A 17,129-nucleotide genomic window follows, 5' to 3' on the forward strand; every position below is an offset into this window, starting at 1 on the left:
GAGAACAATGAAGGAGAAGAGCAGAGAACAATGAAGGAGAAGAGCAGAGAACAATGACGGAGAAGAGCAGAGAACAATGACGGAGAAGAGCAGAGAACAATGACGGAGAAGAGCAGAGAACAATGACGGAGAAGAGCAGAGAACAATGACGGAGAAGAGCAGAGAACAATGAAGGAGAAGAGCAGAGAACAATGAAGGAGAAGAGCAGAGAACAATGAAGGAGAAGAGCAGAGAACAATGAATGAAAAGGGCAGAGAACAATGACGGAGAAGAGAAGAGAACAATGACGGAGAAGAGCAGAGAACAATGAAGGAGAAGAGCAGAGAACAATGAAGGAGAAGAGCAGAGAACAATGACGGAGAAGAGCAGAGAACAATGACGGAGAAGAGCAGAGAACAATGACGGAGAAGAGCAGAGAACAATGACGGAGAAGAGCAGAGAACAATGACGGAGAAGAGCAGAGAACAATGAAGGAGAAGAGCAGAGAACAATGAAGGAGAAGAGCAGAGAACAATGAAGGAGAAGAGCAGAGAACAATGAATGAAAAGGGCAGAGAACAATGACGGAGAAGAGAAGAGAACAATGACGGAGAAGAGCAGAGAACAATGAAGGAGAAGAGCAGAGAACAATGAAGGAGAAGAGCAGAGTACAATGAAGGAGAAGAGCAGAAAACAATGAAGGAGAAGAGCAGAGAACAATGACGGAGAAGAGCAGAGAACAATGACGAAGAAGAGCAGAGAACAATGACGGAGAAGAGCAGAGAACAATGAAGGAGAAGGGCAGAGAACAATGACGGAGAAGAGCAGAGAACAATGACGGAGAAGAGCAGAGAACAATGAATGAGAAGAGCAGAGAACAATGACGGAGAAGAGCAGAGAACGATGAAGGAGAAGAGCAGAGAACAATGAAGGAGAAGAGCAGAGAACAATGAAGGAGAAGGGCAGAGAACAATGAAGGAGAAGAGCAGAGAACAATGACGGAGAAGGGCAGAGAACAATGAAGGAGAAGAGCAGAGAACAATGACGGAGAAGAGCAGAGAACAATGACGAAGAAGAGCAGAGAACAATGACGGAGAAGAGCAGAGAACAATGACGGAGAAGAGCAGAGTACAATGAAGGAGAAGAGCAGAGAACAATGAAGGAGAAGGGCAGAGAACAATGACGGAGAAGAGCAGAGAACAATGACGGAGAAGAGCAGAGTACAATGAAGGAGAAGAGCAGAGAACAATGAAGGAGAAGGGCAGAGAACAATGAAGGAGAAGAGCAGAGAACAATGAAGGAGAAGAGCAGAGAACAATGAAGGAGAAGAGCAGAGAACAATGAAGGAGAAGAGCAGAGAACAATGAAGGAGAAGGGCAGAGAACAATGAAGGAGAAGGGCAGAGAACAATGAAGGAGAAGGGCAGAGAACAATGAAGGAGAAGAGCAGAGAACAATGACGGAGAAGAGCAGAGAACAATGACGGAGAAGAGCAGAGAACAATGAAGGAGAAGAGCAGAGAACAATGAAGGAGAAGAGCAGAGAACAATGAAGGAGAAGAGCAGAGAACAATGAAGGAGAAGAGCAGAGAACAATGAAGGAGAAGGGCAGAGAACAATGACGGAGAAGAGCAGAGAACAATGACGGAGAAGAGCAGAAAACAATGACGGAGAAGAGCAGAGTACAATGAAGGAGAAGAGCAGAGAACAATGAAGGAGAAGAGCAGAGAACAATGACGGAGAAGAGCAGAAAACAATGACGGAGAAGAGCAGAGTACAATGAAGGAGAAGAGCAGAGAACAATGAAGGAGATGAGCAGAGAACAATGAAGAAGAAGAGCAGAGAACAATGAAGGAGAAGGGCAGAGAACAATGAAGGAGAAGAGCAGAGAACAATGACGGAGAAGAGCAGAGAACAATGACAGAGAAGGGCAGAGAACAATGAAAGAGAAGAGCAGAGAACAATGACGGAGAAGAGCAGAGAACAATGAAGGAGAAGAGCAGAGAACAATGACGGAGAAGAGCAGAGAACAATGAAGGAGAAGAGCAGAGAACAATGACGGAGAAGAGCAGAGAACAATGACGAAGAAGAGCAGAGAACAATGACGGAGAAGAGCAGAGAACAATGAAGAAGAGCAGAGAACAATGAAGGAGAAGAGCAGAGAACAATGAAGGAGAAGGGCAGAGAACAATGAAGGAGAAGAGCAGAGAGCAATGAAGGAGAAGAGCAGAGAACAATGACGGAGAAGAGCAGAGAACAATGACGAAGAAGAGCAGAGAACAATGACGGAGAAGAGCAGAGAACAATGACGGAGAAGAGCAGAGAACAATGAAGAAGAAGAGCAGAGAACAATGACGGAGAAGAGCAGAGAACAATGACGAAGAAGAGCAGAGAACAATGACGGAGAAGAGCAGAGAACAATGACGGAGAAGAGCAGAGAACAATGAAGAAGAAGGGCAGAGAACAATGAAGGAGAAGGGCAGAGAACAATGACGGAGAAGAGCAGAGAACAATGACGGAGAAGAGCAGAGAACAATGACGGAGAAGAGCAGAGAACAATGACGGAGAAGAGCAGAGAACAATGAAGGAGAAGAGCAGAGAACAATGAAGGAGAAGAGCAGAGAACAATGAAGGAGAAGGGCAGAGAACAATGACGGAGAAGAGCAGAGAACAATGAAGGAGAAGAGCAGAGAACAATGAAGGAGAAGGGCAGAGAACAATGAAGGAGAAGAGCAGAGAACAATGACGGAGAAGAGCAGAGAACAATGACGGAGAAGAGCAGAGAACAATGAAGGAGAAGAGCAGAGAACAATGAAGGAGAAGAGCAGAGAACAATGAAGGAGAAGAGCAGAGAACAATGAAGGAGAAGGGCAGAGAACAATGAAGGAGAAGAGCAGAGAACAATGACGGAGAAGAGCAGAGAACAATGACGGAGAAGAGCAGAGAACAATGAAGGAGAAGAGCAGAGAACAATGAAGGAGAAGGGCAGAGAACAATGAAGGAGAAGAGAAGAGAACAATGAAGGAGAAGAGCAGAGAACAATGAAGGAGAAGAGCAGAGAACGATGAAGGAGAAGAGCAGAGAACAATGAAGGAGAAGAGCAGAGAACAATGAAGGAGAAGAGCAGAGAACAATGAAGGAGAAGGGCAGAGAACAATGACGGAGAAGAGCAGAGAACGATGAAGGAGAAGAGCAGAGAACAATGAAGGAGAAGAGCAGAGAACAATGAAGGAGAAGAGCAGAGAACAATGAAGGAGAAGGGCAGAGAACAATGAAGGAGAAGAGCAGAGAACAATGAAGGAGAAGAGCAGAGAACAATGACGGAGAAGAGCAGAGAACAATGAAAGAGAAGAGCAGAGAACAATGAAGGAGAAGAGCAGAGAACAATGAAGGAGAAGAGCAGAGAACAATGAAGGAGAAGAGCAGAGAACAATGAAGGAGAAGGGCAGAGAACAATGAAGGAGAAGAGCAGAGAACAATGACGGAGAAGAGCAGAGAACAATGACGGAGAAGAGCAGAGAACAATGAAGGAGAAGAGCAGAGAACAATGAAGGAGAAGAGCAGAGAACAATGAAGGAGAAGAGCAGAGAACAATGAAGGAGAAGGGCAGAGAACAATGAAGGAGAAGAGCAGAGAACAATGACGGAGAAGAGCAGAGAACAATGACGGAGAAGAGCAGAGAACAATGAAGGAGAAGAGCAGAGAACAATGAAGGAGAAGGGCAGAGAACAATGAAGGAGAAGAGAAGAGAACAATGAAGGAGAAGAGCAGAGAACAATGAAGGAGAATGGCACAGAACAATGAAGGAGAAGAGCAGAGAACAATGAAGGAGAAGGGCAGAGAACAATGAAGGAGAAGAGCAGAGAACAATGAAGGAGAAGAGCAGAGAACAATGAAGGAGAAGGGCAGAGAACAATGAAGGAGAAGAGCAGAGAACAATGACGGAGAAGAGCAGAGAACAATAACGAAGAAGGGCAGAGAACAATGATGGAGAAGAGCAGAGAACAATGAAGGAGAAGAGCAGAGAACAATGACAGAGAAGAGCAGAAAATGATGGAGAAGAGCAGAGAACAATGAAGGAGAAGAGCAGAAAATGATGGAGAAGAGCAGAGAACAATGAAGGAGAAGAGCAGAAAATGATGGAGAAGAGCAGAGAACAATGACGGAGAAGAGCAGAGAACAATGACGGAGAAGAGCAGAGAACAATGAAGGAGAAGAGCAGAGTACAATGAAGGAGAAGAGCAGAGAACAATGAAGGAGAAGAGCAGATAACAATGATGGAGAAGAGCAGAGAACAATGAAGGAGAAGAGCAGAGAACAATGAAGGAGAAGAGCAGAGAACAATGAAGGAGAAGAGCAGAGAACAATGACGGAGAAGAGCAGAGAACAATGAAGGAGAAGAGCAGAGAACAATGAAGGAGAAGAGCAGAGAACAATGAATGAGAAGGACAGAGAATGATGAAGGAGAAGAGCAGAGAACAATGAAGGAGAAGAGCAGAGAACAATGAAGGAGAAGAGCAGAGAACAATGAATGAGAAGGACAGAGAATGATGAAGGAGAAGAGCAGAGAACAATGATGGAGAAGAGCAGAGAACAATGAAGGAGAAGGGCAGAGAACAATGAAGAAGAAGAACAGAGAACAATGAATGAGAAGAGCAGAGAACAATGAAGGAGAAGAGCAGATAACAATGATGGAGAAGAGCAGAGAACAATGAAGGAGAAGAGCAGAGAACAATGAAGGAGAAGAGCAGAGAACAATGAAGGAGAAGAGCAGAGAACAATGAAGGAGAAGGGCAGAGAACAATGAAGAAGAAGAACAGAGAACAATGAATGAGAAGAGCAGAGAACAATGAAGGAGAAGAGCAGATAACAATGATGGAGAAGAGCAGAGAACAATGAAGGAGAAGAGCAGAGAACAATGAAGGAGAAGAGCAGAGAACAATGAAGGAGAAGAGCAGAGAACAATGACGGAGAAGAACAGAGAACAATGAAGGAGAAGAGCAGAGAACAATGACGGAGAAGAGCAGAGAACAATGATGGAGAAGAGCAGAGAACAATGAAGGAGAAGAGCAGAGAACAATGAATGAGAAGGGCAGAGAACAATGACGAAGAAGAGCAGAGAATGATGAAGGAGAAGGGCAGAGAACAATGACGGAGAGGAGCAGAGAACAATGAAGGAGAAGAGCAGAGAACAATGAAGGAGAAGAGCAGAGAACAATGACGAAGAAGAGCAGAGAATGATGAAGGAGAAGGGCAGAGAACAATGAAGGAGAAGAGCAGAGAACAATGAAGGAGAAGAGCAGAGAACGATGAAGGAGAAGGGCAGAGAACGATGAAGGAGAGGAGCAGAGAACAATGAAGGAGAAGAGCAGAGAACAATGAAGGAGAAGAGCAGAGAACAATGACGAAGAAGAGCAGAGAATGATGAAGGAGAAGGGCAGAGAACAATGAATGAGAAGAGCAGAGAACAATGAAGGAGAAGGGCAGAGAACAATGAAGGAGAAGAGCAGAGAAGGAGAAGAGCAGAGAACAATGACGGAGAAGAGCAGAGAACAATGAAGGAGAAGAGCAGAGAACGATGAAGGAGAAGGGCAGAGAACGATGAAGGAGAGGAGCAGAGAACAATGAAGGAGAAGAGCAGAGTACAATGAAGGAGAAGAGCAGAGAACAATGAAGGAGAAGGACAGAGAACAATGACGGAGAAGAGCAGAGAACAATGACGAATAAGAGCAGAGAACAATGAAGGAGAAGAGCAGAGAACAATGACGGAGAAGAGCAGAGAACAATGACGGAGAAGAGCAGAGAACAATGAAGGAGAAGAGCAGAGAACAATGAAGGAGAAGGGCAGAGAACAATGACGGAGAAGAGCAGAGTACAATGAAGGAGAAGAGCAGAGAACAATGAAGGAGAAGGACAGAGAACAATGAAGGAGAAGGGCAGAGAACAATGAAGGAGAAGGGCAGAGAACAATGACGGAGAAGAGCAGAGAACAATGACGAATAAGAGCAGAGAACAATGAAGGAGAAGAGCAGAGAACAATGACGGAGAAGAGCAGAGAACAATGACGGAGAAGAGCAGAGAACAATGAAGGAGAAGAGCAGAGAACAATGAAGGAGAAGAGCAGAGAACAATGAAGGAGAAGAGCAGAGAACAATGAAGGAGAAGAGCAGAGAACAATGAAGGAGAAGAGCAGAGAACAATGACGGAGAAGAGCAGAGAACAATGAAGGAGAAGAGCAGAGTACAATGAAGGAGAAGAGCAGAGAACAATGAAGGAGAAGAGCAGAGAACAATGACGAAGAAGAGCAGAGAACAATGACGAAGAAGAGCAGAGAACAATGACGGAGAAGAGCAGAAAACAATGACGGAGAAGAGCAGAAAACAATGACGGAGAAGAGCAGAGAACAATGACAGAGAAGAGCAGAGAACAATGAAGGAGAAGAGCAGAGAACAATGAAGGAGAAGAGCAGAGAACAATGACGGAGAAGAGCAGAAAATGACGGAGAAGAGCAGAGAACAATGAAGGAGAAGAGCAGAAAACAATGAAGGAGAAGAGCAGAGAACAATGACAGAGAAGAGCAGAGAACAATGAAGGAGAAGGGCAGAGAACGATGAAGGAGAAGAGCAGAGAACAATGACGGAGAAGAGCAGAGAACAATGAAGGAGAAGAGCAGAGAACAATGAAGGAGAAGAGCAGAGAACAATGACGGAGAAGAGCAGAAAATGATGGAGAAGAGCAGAGAACAATGAAGGAGAAGAGCAGAAAACAATGACGGAGAAGAGCAGAGAACAATGAAGGAGAAGAGCAGAGAACAATGAAGGAGAAGAGCAGAGAACAATGACGGAGAAGAGCAGAAAATGACGGAGAAGAGCAGAGAACAATGAAGGAGAAGAGCAGAAAACAATGACGGAGAAGAGCAGAGAACAATGAAGGAGAAGGGCAGAGAACGATGAAGGAGAAGAGCAGAGAACAATGAAGGAGAAGAGCAGAGAACAATGAAGGAGAAGAGCAGAGAACAATGAAGGAGAAGAGCAGAGAACAATGAAGGAGAAGAGCAGAGAACAATGACGGAGAAGAGCAGAAAATGACGGAGAAGAGCAGAGAACAATGAAGGAGAAGAGCAGAAAACAATGACGGAGAAGAGCAGAGAACAATGAAGGAGAAGAGCAGAGTACAATGAAGGAGAAGAGCAGAGAACAATGAAGGAGAAGAGCAGAGAACAATGACGGAGAAGAGCAGAGAACAATGAAGGAGAAGAGCAGAGAACAATGAAGGAGAAGAGCAGAGAACAATGAAGGAGAAGAGCAGAGAACAATGAAGGAGAAGAGCAGGGAACAATGAAGGAGAAGAGCAGAGAACAATGAATGAGAACAGCAGAGAACAATGACGGAGAAGAGCAGAGAACAATGAAGGAGAAGAGCAGAGAACAATGAAGGAGAAGGGCAGAGAACAATGACGGAGAAGAGCAGAGAACAATGAAGGAGAAGGGCAGAGAACAATGACGGAGAAGAGCAGAGAACAATGACGGAGAAGAGCAGAGAACAATGACGGAGAGGAGCAGAGAACAATGAAGGAGAAGAGCAGAGAACAATGACGGAGAAGAGCAGAGAACAATGAATGAGAAGAGCAGAGAACAATGAAGGAGAAGAGCAGAGAACAATGAAGGAGAAGGGCAGAGAACGATGAAGGAGAAGAGCAGAGAACAATGAATGAGAAGAGCAAAGAACAATGAAGGAGAAGGGCAGAGAACGATGAAGGAGAAGGGCAGAGAACAATGAAGGAGAAGAGCAGAGAACAATGAAGGAGAAGGGCAGAGAACGATGAAGGAGAAGAGCAGAGAACAATGAATGAGAAGAGCAAAGAACAATGAAGGAGAAGAGCAGAGAACAATGACGGAGAAGAGCAGAGAACAATGAAGGAGAAGAGCAGAGAACAATGAAGGAGAAGAGCAGAGAACAATGAATGAGAAGGGCAGAGAACAATGAAGGAGAACAGCAGAGAACGATGAAGGAGAAGAGCAGAGAACAATGAAGGAGAAGAGCAGAGAACAATGAAGGAGAAGAGCAGAGAACGATGAAGGAGAAGAGCAGAGAACAATGAAGGAGAAGAGCAGAGAACAATGACGGAGAAGAGCAGAGAACAATGACGGAGAAGAGCAGAGAACAATGACGGAGAAGAGCAGAGAACAATGAAGGAGAAGAGCAGAGAACAATGAATGAGAAGGGCAGAGAACAATGAAGGAGAACAGCAGAGAACAATGAAGGAGAAGAGCAGAGAACAATGAAGGAGAAGGGCAGAGAACAATGACGGAGAAGAGCAGAGAACAATGAAGGAGAAGAGCAGAGAACGATAAAGGAGAGGAGCAGAGAACAATGAAGGAGAAGAGCAGAGAACAATGAAGGAGAAGAGCAGAGAACAATGAAGGAGAAGAGCAGAAAATGACGGAGAAGGGCAGAGAACAATGAAGGAGAAGAGCAGAGAACAATGAAGGAGAAGAGCAGAGAACAATGAAGGAGAAGAGCAGAGAACAATGAAGGAGAAGAGCAGAGAACAATGAAGGAGAAGGGCAGAGAACAATGAATGAGAAGGGCAGAGAACAATGAAGGAGAAGAGCAGAGAACAATGACGGAGAAGAGCAGAGAACAATGACGGAGAAGAGCAGAGAACAATGACGGAAAAGAGCAGAGAACAATGACGGAGAAGAGCAGAGAACAATGAATGAGAAGAGCAGAGAACAATGAAGGAGAAGAGCAGAGAACAATGACGGAGAAGAGCAGAGAACAATGAAGGAGAAGAGCAGAGAACAATGAAGGAGAAGAGCAGAGAACGATGAAGGAGAAGAGCAGAGAACAATGAAGGAGAAGAGCAGAGAACAATGACGGAGAAGAGCAGAGAACAATGAAGGAGAAGAGCAGAGAACAATGAAGGAGAAGAGCAGAGAACAATGACGGAGAAGAGCAGAGAAGGAGAAGGGCAGAGAACAATGACGGAGAAGAGCAGAGAACAATGAAGGAGAAGAGCAGAGAACAATGAAGGAGAAGGGCAGAGAACAATGAAGGAGAAGAGCAGAGAACAATGAAGGAGAAGAGCAGAGAACAATGACGGAGAAGAGCAGAGAACAATGAAGGAGAAGGGCAGAGAACGATAAAGGAGAGGAGCAGAGAACAATGAAGGAGAAGAGCAGAGAACAATGAAGGAGAAGAGCAGAAAATGACGGAGAAGGGCAGAGAACAATGAAGGAGAAGCGCAGAGAACAATGACGGAGAAGAGCAGAGAACAATGAAGGAGAAGAGCAGAGAACAATGACGGAGAAGAGCAGAGAAGGAGAAGGGCAGAGAACAATGAAGGAGAAGAGCAGAGAACAATGAAGGAGAAGAGCAGAGAACAATGAAGGAGAAGAGCAGAGAACAATGACGGAGAAGAGCAGAGAAGGAGAAGGGCAGAGAACAATGAAGGAGAAGAGCAGAGAACAATGAAGGAGAAGAGCAGAGAACAATGAAGGAGAAGGGCAGAGAACAATGAAGGAGAAGAGCAGAGAACAATGAAGGAGAAGAACAGAGAACAATGAAGGAGAAGGGCAGAGAACAATGAAGGAGAAGGGCAGAGAACAATGAAGGAGAAGAGCAGAGAACAATGAAGGAGAAAGGCAGAGAACAATGAAGGAGAAGGGCAGAGAACAATGAAGGAGAAGAGCACAGAACAATGAAGGAGAAGAGCACAGAACAATGAAGGAGAAGAGCAGAGAACAATGAAGGAGAAGAGCAGAGAACAATGAAGGAGAAAGGCAGAGAACAATGAAGGAGAAGAGCACAGAACAATGAAGGAGAAGAGCACAGAACAATGAAGGAGAAGAGCAGAGAACAATGAAGGAGAAGAGCACAGAACAATGAAGGAGAAGAGCAGAGAACAATGAAGGAGAAGAGCAGAGAACAATGAAGGAGAAGGGCAGAGAACAATGAAGGAGAAGGGCAGAGAACAATGAAGGAGAAGGGCAGAGAACAATGAAGGAGAAGGGCAGAGAACAATGAAGGAGAAGAGCAGAGAACAATGAAGGAGAAGGGCAGAGAACAATGAAGGAGAAGGGCAGAGAACAATGAAGGAGAAGGGCAGAGAACAATGAATGAGAAGAGCAGAGAACAATGACGGAGAAGAGCAGAGTACAATGAAGGAGAAGAGCAGAAAACAATGAAGGAGAAGGGCAGAGAACAATGAAGGAGAAGAGCAGAGAACAATGAAGGAGAAGAGCAGAGAACAATGAAGGAGAAGAGCAGAGAACAATGAAGGAGAAGAGCAGAGAACAATGAAGGAGAAGGGCAGAGAACAATGAAGGAGAAGGGCAGAGAACAATGACGGAGAAGAGCAGAGAACAATGATGGAGAAGAGCAGAGAACAATGAAGGAGAAGGGCAGAGAACAATGAAGGAGAAGAGCAGAAAACAATGAAGGAGAAGGGCAGAGAACAATGATGGAGAAGAGCAGAGAACAATGAAGGAGAAGGGCAGAGAACAATGAAGGAGAAGAGCAGAGAACAATGAAGGAGAAGGGCAGAGAACAATGAAGGAGAAGGGCAGAGAACAATGAATGAGAAGAGCAGAGAATGATGAATGAGAAGGGCAGAGAATGATGAATGAGAAGGGCAGAGAACAATGAAGGAGAAGAGCAGAAAACAATGAAGGAGAAGGGCAGAGAACAATGAAGGAGAAGAGCAGAGAACAATGAAGGAGAAGGGCAGAGAACAATGAAGGAGAAGAGCAGAGAACAATGAAGGAGAAGGGCAGAGAACAATGAAGGAGAAGAGCAGAAAACAATGAAGGAGAAGGGCAGAGAACAATGAAGGAGAAGGGCAGAGAACAATGAAGGAGAAGAGCAGAGAACAATGAAGGAGAAGGGCAGAGAACAATGAAGGAGAAGAGCAGAAAACAATGAAGGAGAAGGGCAGAGAACAATGAAGGAGAAGGGCAGAGAACAATGAAGGAGAAGAGCAGAGAACAATGAAGGAGAAGGGCAGAGAACAATGAAGGAGAAGAGCAGAGAACAATGAAGGAGAAGGGCAGAGAACAATGAAGGAGAAGAGCAGAAAACAATGAAGGAGAAGGGCAGAGAACGATGAAGGAGAAGGGCAGAGAATGATGAATGAGAAGGGCAGAGAATGATGAATGAGAAGGGCAGAGAATGATGAATGAAAAGAACAAAACAATGAATGAAATGAACAGAGGACAATGACTGAGAAGATCAGAGAATGATGCATGAGTGAAGAGGGACAGTGTAGACTGTGAATGAAGAGCGTTATATGAGAATCGGGAAAGAGGAGGTCCTGCTCGGATTGTGACAGCTGTTGAAATCTTTCAGATTAAATGAGATTTATGAAGAATCCCAGGAGAGCAGTATATTATATCGGTTATAATGATGATGGCCCCTCCAGTCCAGTGACAAGACCTGCCAGATCCTTCAACAATTTCGGCTTCATTCAAGCTCTTTGACTCCAACTGAAGGAAAGCAGGGGGGCCAACTTCCCAACCTGCCAATTTTCCCAAGCAAAAAACTGGTTCCAGGTGCTGACTGCTCAGTTAGAGTTCTTCTCCTGGAGAAGAATTACAAGCAAAGAGCTTCCTCATAGAGGTCCTGATGAGGAGGAACATATCGGGGTTGTGATGAACCCTTGTTCTCAACAGAACTATGTTCACCATAAATGCTTCCTCTGTCCAGAACCAGCACCATCTAAGACCCCTTAGCTCACCCAGTCACTAGCCGTAACTCAGTGTAGGGTGAAAAACATCAAACTCTCTGTATTCAAGCACATGTTACCACAGATATATAACTCAGGGATACTCCCCCCACCCTTGGATTCAGGGCGGGATAAACTGTCCAATAACAATAGACACACAAGGTCAGGTGTATTCAAACTACTCATCAGTAAACGGTCTTATCAGCAGGGAGGGGCTGCTTGAGGAATCCCCCATCCTCCCCACCACATAGACATACATCCCATAATATACTTTTCTCCCAAGGCAGACAGACACAATAGAACATTGGAATACAACCCCACCCCCAAACAATCTCAGCAAAGAGTCCACAACAGCATGAGACAACACACAATATATACATATATACAACATTCCAGTGTGGCTGTACAGCGAGTCCGACTAGCACAGATCATAGTGGGGTTCTCGGTCACCCTGGGCCCCTAATGGACACAGGGAGTATTACACATAAGGGGGGCCGGAGGAGCTGGACATGGAGTCTCCAGAGCTCTCCAAGGTAAGCTGAGTTACACAAACCCCCCACCCAAAGTGACTCCCGTCACAGGGGTTTCTGCTTGTTGTACTTCTCCTGGTTACTTCTATGACCTGGGATGACCCCGATACTCCTCAGGATCTGACCAGGTCTGGGGCGTTGTATGGAAGCTGAACACTCCATCATTGTGGCAGCGATTTTCTTAGACATGTATTCATATTATTAAAGAGAATGGAATCCATCTTCTTATCATGGTGGAAAAAAAACAAAATTCAATTCTTGTAGAAAAATATCCAAACATCGAGAATCAACAATTCTGTTACTGTGTGTCACCCACCCTTATATCTGTAAATAACATAATCTACTTCTCAATCCCGGAAATCATTATATCTACTTCTCAATCCCGGAAATCATTGTATCTATTCCTCAATCCCGGAAATCATTGTATCTATTCCTCAATCCCGGAAATCTTTGTATCTACTCCTCAATCCCGGAAATCATTATATCTATTCCTCAATCCCGGAATTCACTGTATTTATTCCTCAATCCCAGAAATCATTTTATCTATTCCTCAATCCCGGAAATCATTGTATCTACTCCTCAGTCCCGGAAATCATTGTACCTACTCCTCAATCCCGGAAATCATTGTATTTATTCCTCAATCCCAGAAATCATTGTATCTATTCCTCAATCCCAGAAATCATTGTATCTACTCCTCAATCCCAGAAATCATTGTACCTACTCCTCAATCCCAGAAATCATTGTATCTATTCCTCAATCCCAGAAATCATTGTATTCATTCCTCAATCCCAGAAATCTTTGTATCTATTCCTCAATCCCGGAATTCACTGTATTTATTCCTCAATCCCAGAAATCATTGTATCTATTCCTCAATCCCGGAATTCACTGTATTTATTCCTCAATCCCAGAAATCATTGTATCTATTCCTCAATCCCGGAAATCATTGTATCTTCTCCTCAATTCCGGAAATCATTGTATCTACTCCTCAGTCCCGGAAATCATTGTACCTACTCCTCAATCCCGGAAATCATTGTATCTACTCCTCAATCCCAGAAATCATTGTATCTACTCCTCAATCCCGGAATTCACTGTATTTATTCCTCAATCCCAGAAATCATTGTATCTACTCCTCAATCCCGGAATTCACTGTATTTATTCCTCAATCCCAGAAATCATTGTATCTATTCCTCAATCCCGGAAATTATTGTATCTATTCCTCAATCCCAGAAATCATTGTATTCATTCCTCAATCCCGGAAATCATTTTATCTATTCCTCAATCCCGGAAATCATTGTATCTACTCCTCAGTCATGGAAATCATTGTACCTACTCCTCAAACCCGGAAATCATTGTATCTACTCTTCAATCCCAGAAATCATAGTATTTATTCCTCAATCCCAGAAATCATTGTATTTATTCCTCAATCCCAGAAATCATTGTATCTATTCCTCAATCCCGGAAATCATTGTATCTATTCCTTAATCCCAGAAATCATTGTATCTATTCCTCAATCCCAGAAATCATTGTATCTATTCCTCAATCCCGGAAATCTTTGTATCTATTCCTCAATCCAAGAATTCAATGTATTTATTCCTCAATCCCAGAAATCATTTTATCTATTCCGCAATCAGAGAAATCATTGTATCTATTCCTCAATCCCGGAAATCATTGTATCTATTCCTCAATCCCGGAAATCATTGTATCTATTCCTCAATCCCGGAAATCTTTGTATTTATTCCTCAATCCCAGAAATCATTTTATCTATTCCTTAATCAGAGAAATCATTGTATCTACTCCTCAATCCCAGAAATCATTTTATCTATTCCTCAATCCCGGAAATCTTTGTATCTATTCCTCAATCGTGGAAATCATTGTATCTACTCCTCAATCCCAGAAATCTTTGTATCTATTCCTCAATACCAGAAATCACTGAATCTACTCCTCAATCCCAGAAATCTTTGTATCTATTCCTTAATCCCAGAAATAATTGTATCTATTCCTCAATCCTGAAAATCATTGTATTTATTCCTCAATCATGGAAATCATTGTATCTATTCCTCAATCCCGGTAATCATTGTATCTATTTCTCAATCCCAGAAATCATTGTATCTATTCCTGAATCCCGGAAATCATTGTATCTACTCCTCAATCCCGGAAATCATTGTATATACTCCACAATCCCGGAAATCATTGTAACTATTCCTCAATCCCGGAAATCATTTTATCTATTCCTCGATCCCGGAAATCATTGCATCTATTCCTCAATCCCGGAAACCTTTGTATCTATTCCTCAATCCTGGAAATCATTGTATCTATTCCTTAATCCCGGAAATAATTGTATCTATTCTTCAGTCCTGGAAATCATTGTATCTATTCCTCAATCCCAGAAATCATTGTATCTATTCCTCAATCAGAGAAATCATTGTATCTATTCCTCAATCCCGGAAATCATTGTATCTATTCCTCAATCCCGGAAATCATTGTATTTACTCCTCAATCCCGGAAATCATTGTATTTACTCCTCAATCCCAGAAATCATTGTATCTACTCCTCAATCCCAGAAATCATTGTATTTACTCCTCAATCCCGGAAATCATTGTATCTATTCCTCAATCCCGGATGTCATTGTATCTACTCCTCAATCCCAGAAATCATTGTATCTATTCCTTAATTTCGGAAATAATTGTAATTATTACTCAATCCCAGAAATCATTGTATCTATTCCTCAATCTCGGAAATCATTGTATCTATTCCTCAATCCCGGATGTCATTGTATCTACTCCTCAATCCCAGAAATCATTGTATCTATTCCTCAATCCCAGAAATCATTGTATCTACTCCTCAATCCCAGAAATCATTGTATCTATTCCTTAATTTCGGAAATAATTGTAATTATTACTCAATCCCGGAAATCATTGTATCTACTCCTCAATCCCGGAAATCATTGTATCTACTCCTCAATCCCGGAAATCATTGTATCTATTCCTCAATCCTGGAAATCATTGTATTTATTCCTCAATCACGGAAATCATTGTATCTATTCCTCAATCCCGGTAATCATTGTATCTATTTCTCAATCCCAGAAATCATTGTATCTATTCCTGAATCCCGGAAATCATTGTATCTACTCCTCAATCCCAGAAATCATTGTATATACTCCACAATCCTGGAAATCATTGTATCTAATCCTCAATCCCGGAAATTATTGCATCTATTCCTCAATCCCGGAAATCATTGTAACTATTCCTCAATCCCGGAAATCATTTTATCTATTCCTCGATCCCGGAAATCATTGTATCTACTCCTCAATCCCAGAAATCTTTGTATCTATTCCTCAATCCTGTAAATCACTGTATCTATTCCTCAATCCCAGAAATCATTGTATCTATTCCTCAATCCCGGAAATCTTTGTATCTATTCCTCAATCCTGTAAATCACTGTATCTATTCCTCAATCCCAGAAATCATTGTATCTATTCCTCAATCCCGGAAATCATTGTATCTATTCCTCAATCCCGGAGATCATTGTATCTATTCCTCAATCCCAGAAATAATTGTATCTATTCCTTAATCCCGGAAATAATTGTATCTATTCTTCAGTCCTGGAAATCATTGTATCTATTCCTCAATCCCGGAAATCATTGTATTTACTCCTCAATCCCAGAAATCATTGTATCTACTCCTCAATCCCGGAAATCATTGTATTTACTCCTCAATCCCATAAATCATTGTATCTATTCCTCAATCCCGGATATCATTGTATCTACTCCTCAATCCCAGAAATCATTGTATCTATTCCTTAATTCCGGAACTAATTGTAATTATTACTCAATCCCAGAAATCATTGTATCTACTCCTCAATCCCAGAAATCATTGTATCTATTCCTCAATCCCGGAAATCATTGTATATATTCCGCAATCCCGGAAATCATTGTATCTATTCCTCAATCCCGGAAATCATTGTATCTATTCCTCAATCCCAGAAATCATTGTATCTATTCCTCAATCCCGGAAATCATTGTATATATTCCGCAATCCCGGAAATCATTGTATATATTCCGCAATCCCGGAAATCATTGTATATATTCCGCAATCCCGGAAATCATTGTATCTATTCCTCAATCCCGGAAATAATTGTATCTATTCCTCAGTCCTGGAAATCATTGTATCTATTCCTCAATCCCAGAAATCATTGTATCTACTCCTCAATCCCAGAAATCATTGCATTTACTCCTCAATCCCGGAAATCATTGTATTTACTCCTCAATCCCGGAAATCATTGTATCTATTCCTCAATCTCGGAAATCATTGTATCTATTCCTCAATCCCGGATATCATTGTATCTACTCCTCAATCCCGGAAATCATTGTATCTATTTCTCAATCCCGGATATCATTGTATCTATTCCTCAATCCCAGAAATCATTGTATCTATTTCTCAATCCCGGAAATAATTGTATCTATTCCTCAGTCCTGGAAATCATTGTATCTATTCCTCAATCCCAGAAATCATTGTATCTACTCCTCAATCCCAGAAATCATTGTATTTACTCCTCAATCCCGGAAATCATTGTATTTACTCCTCAATCCCGGAAATCATTTTATTTACTCCTCAATCCCGGAAATTATTGCATCTATTCCTCAATCCCGGAAATCATTTTAACTATTCCTCAATCTCGGAAATCATTGTATCTATTCCTCAATCCCGGATGTCATTGTATCTACTCCTCAATCCCAGAAATCATTGTATCTATTCCTCAATCCCAGAAATCATTGTATCTACTCCTCAATCCCAGAAATCATTGTATCTATTCCTTAATTCCGGAAATAATTGTAATTATTACTCAATCCCAGAAATCATTGTATCTACTCCTCAATCCCGGAAATCATTGTATCTACTC

Source organism: Aquarana catesbeiana, linkage group LG01 (assembly GCF_042186555.1).
Source record: "Aquarana catesbeiana isolate 2022-GZ linkage group LG01, ASM4218655v1, whole genome shotgun sequence".
Taxonomy (NCBI): Eukaryota; Metazoa; Chordata; class Amphibia; order Anura; family Ranidae; genus Aquarana; species Aquarana catesbeiana.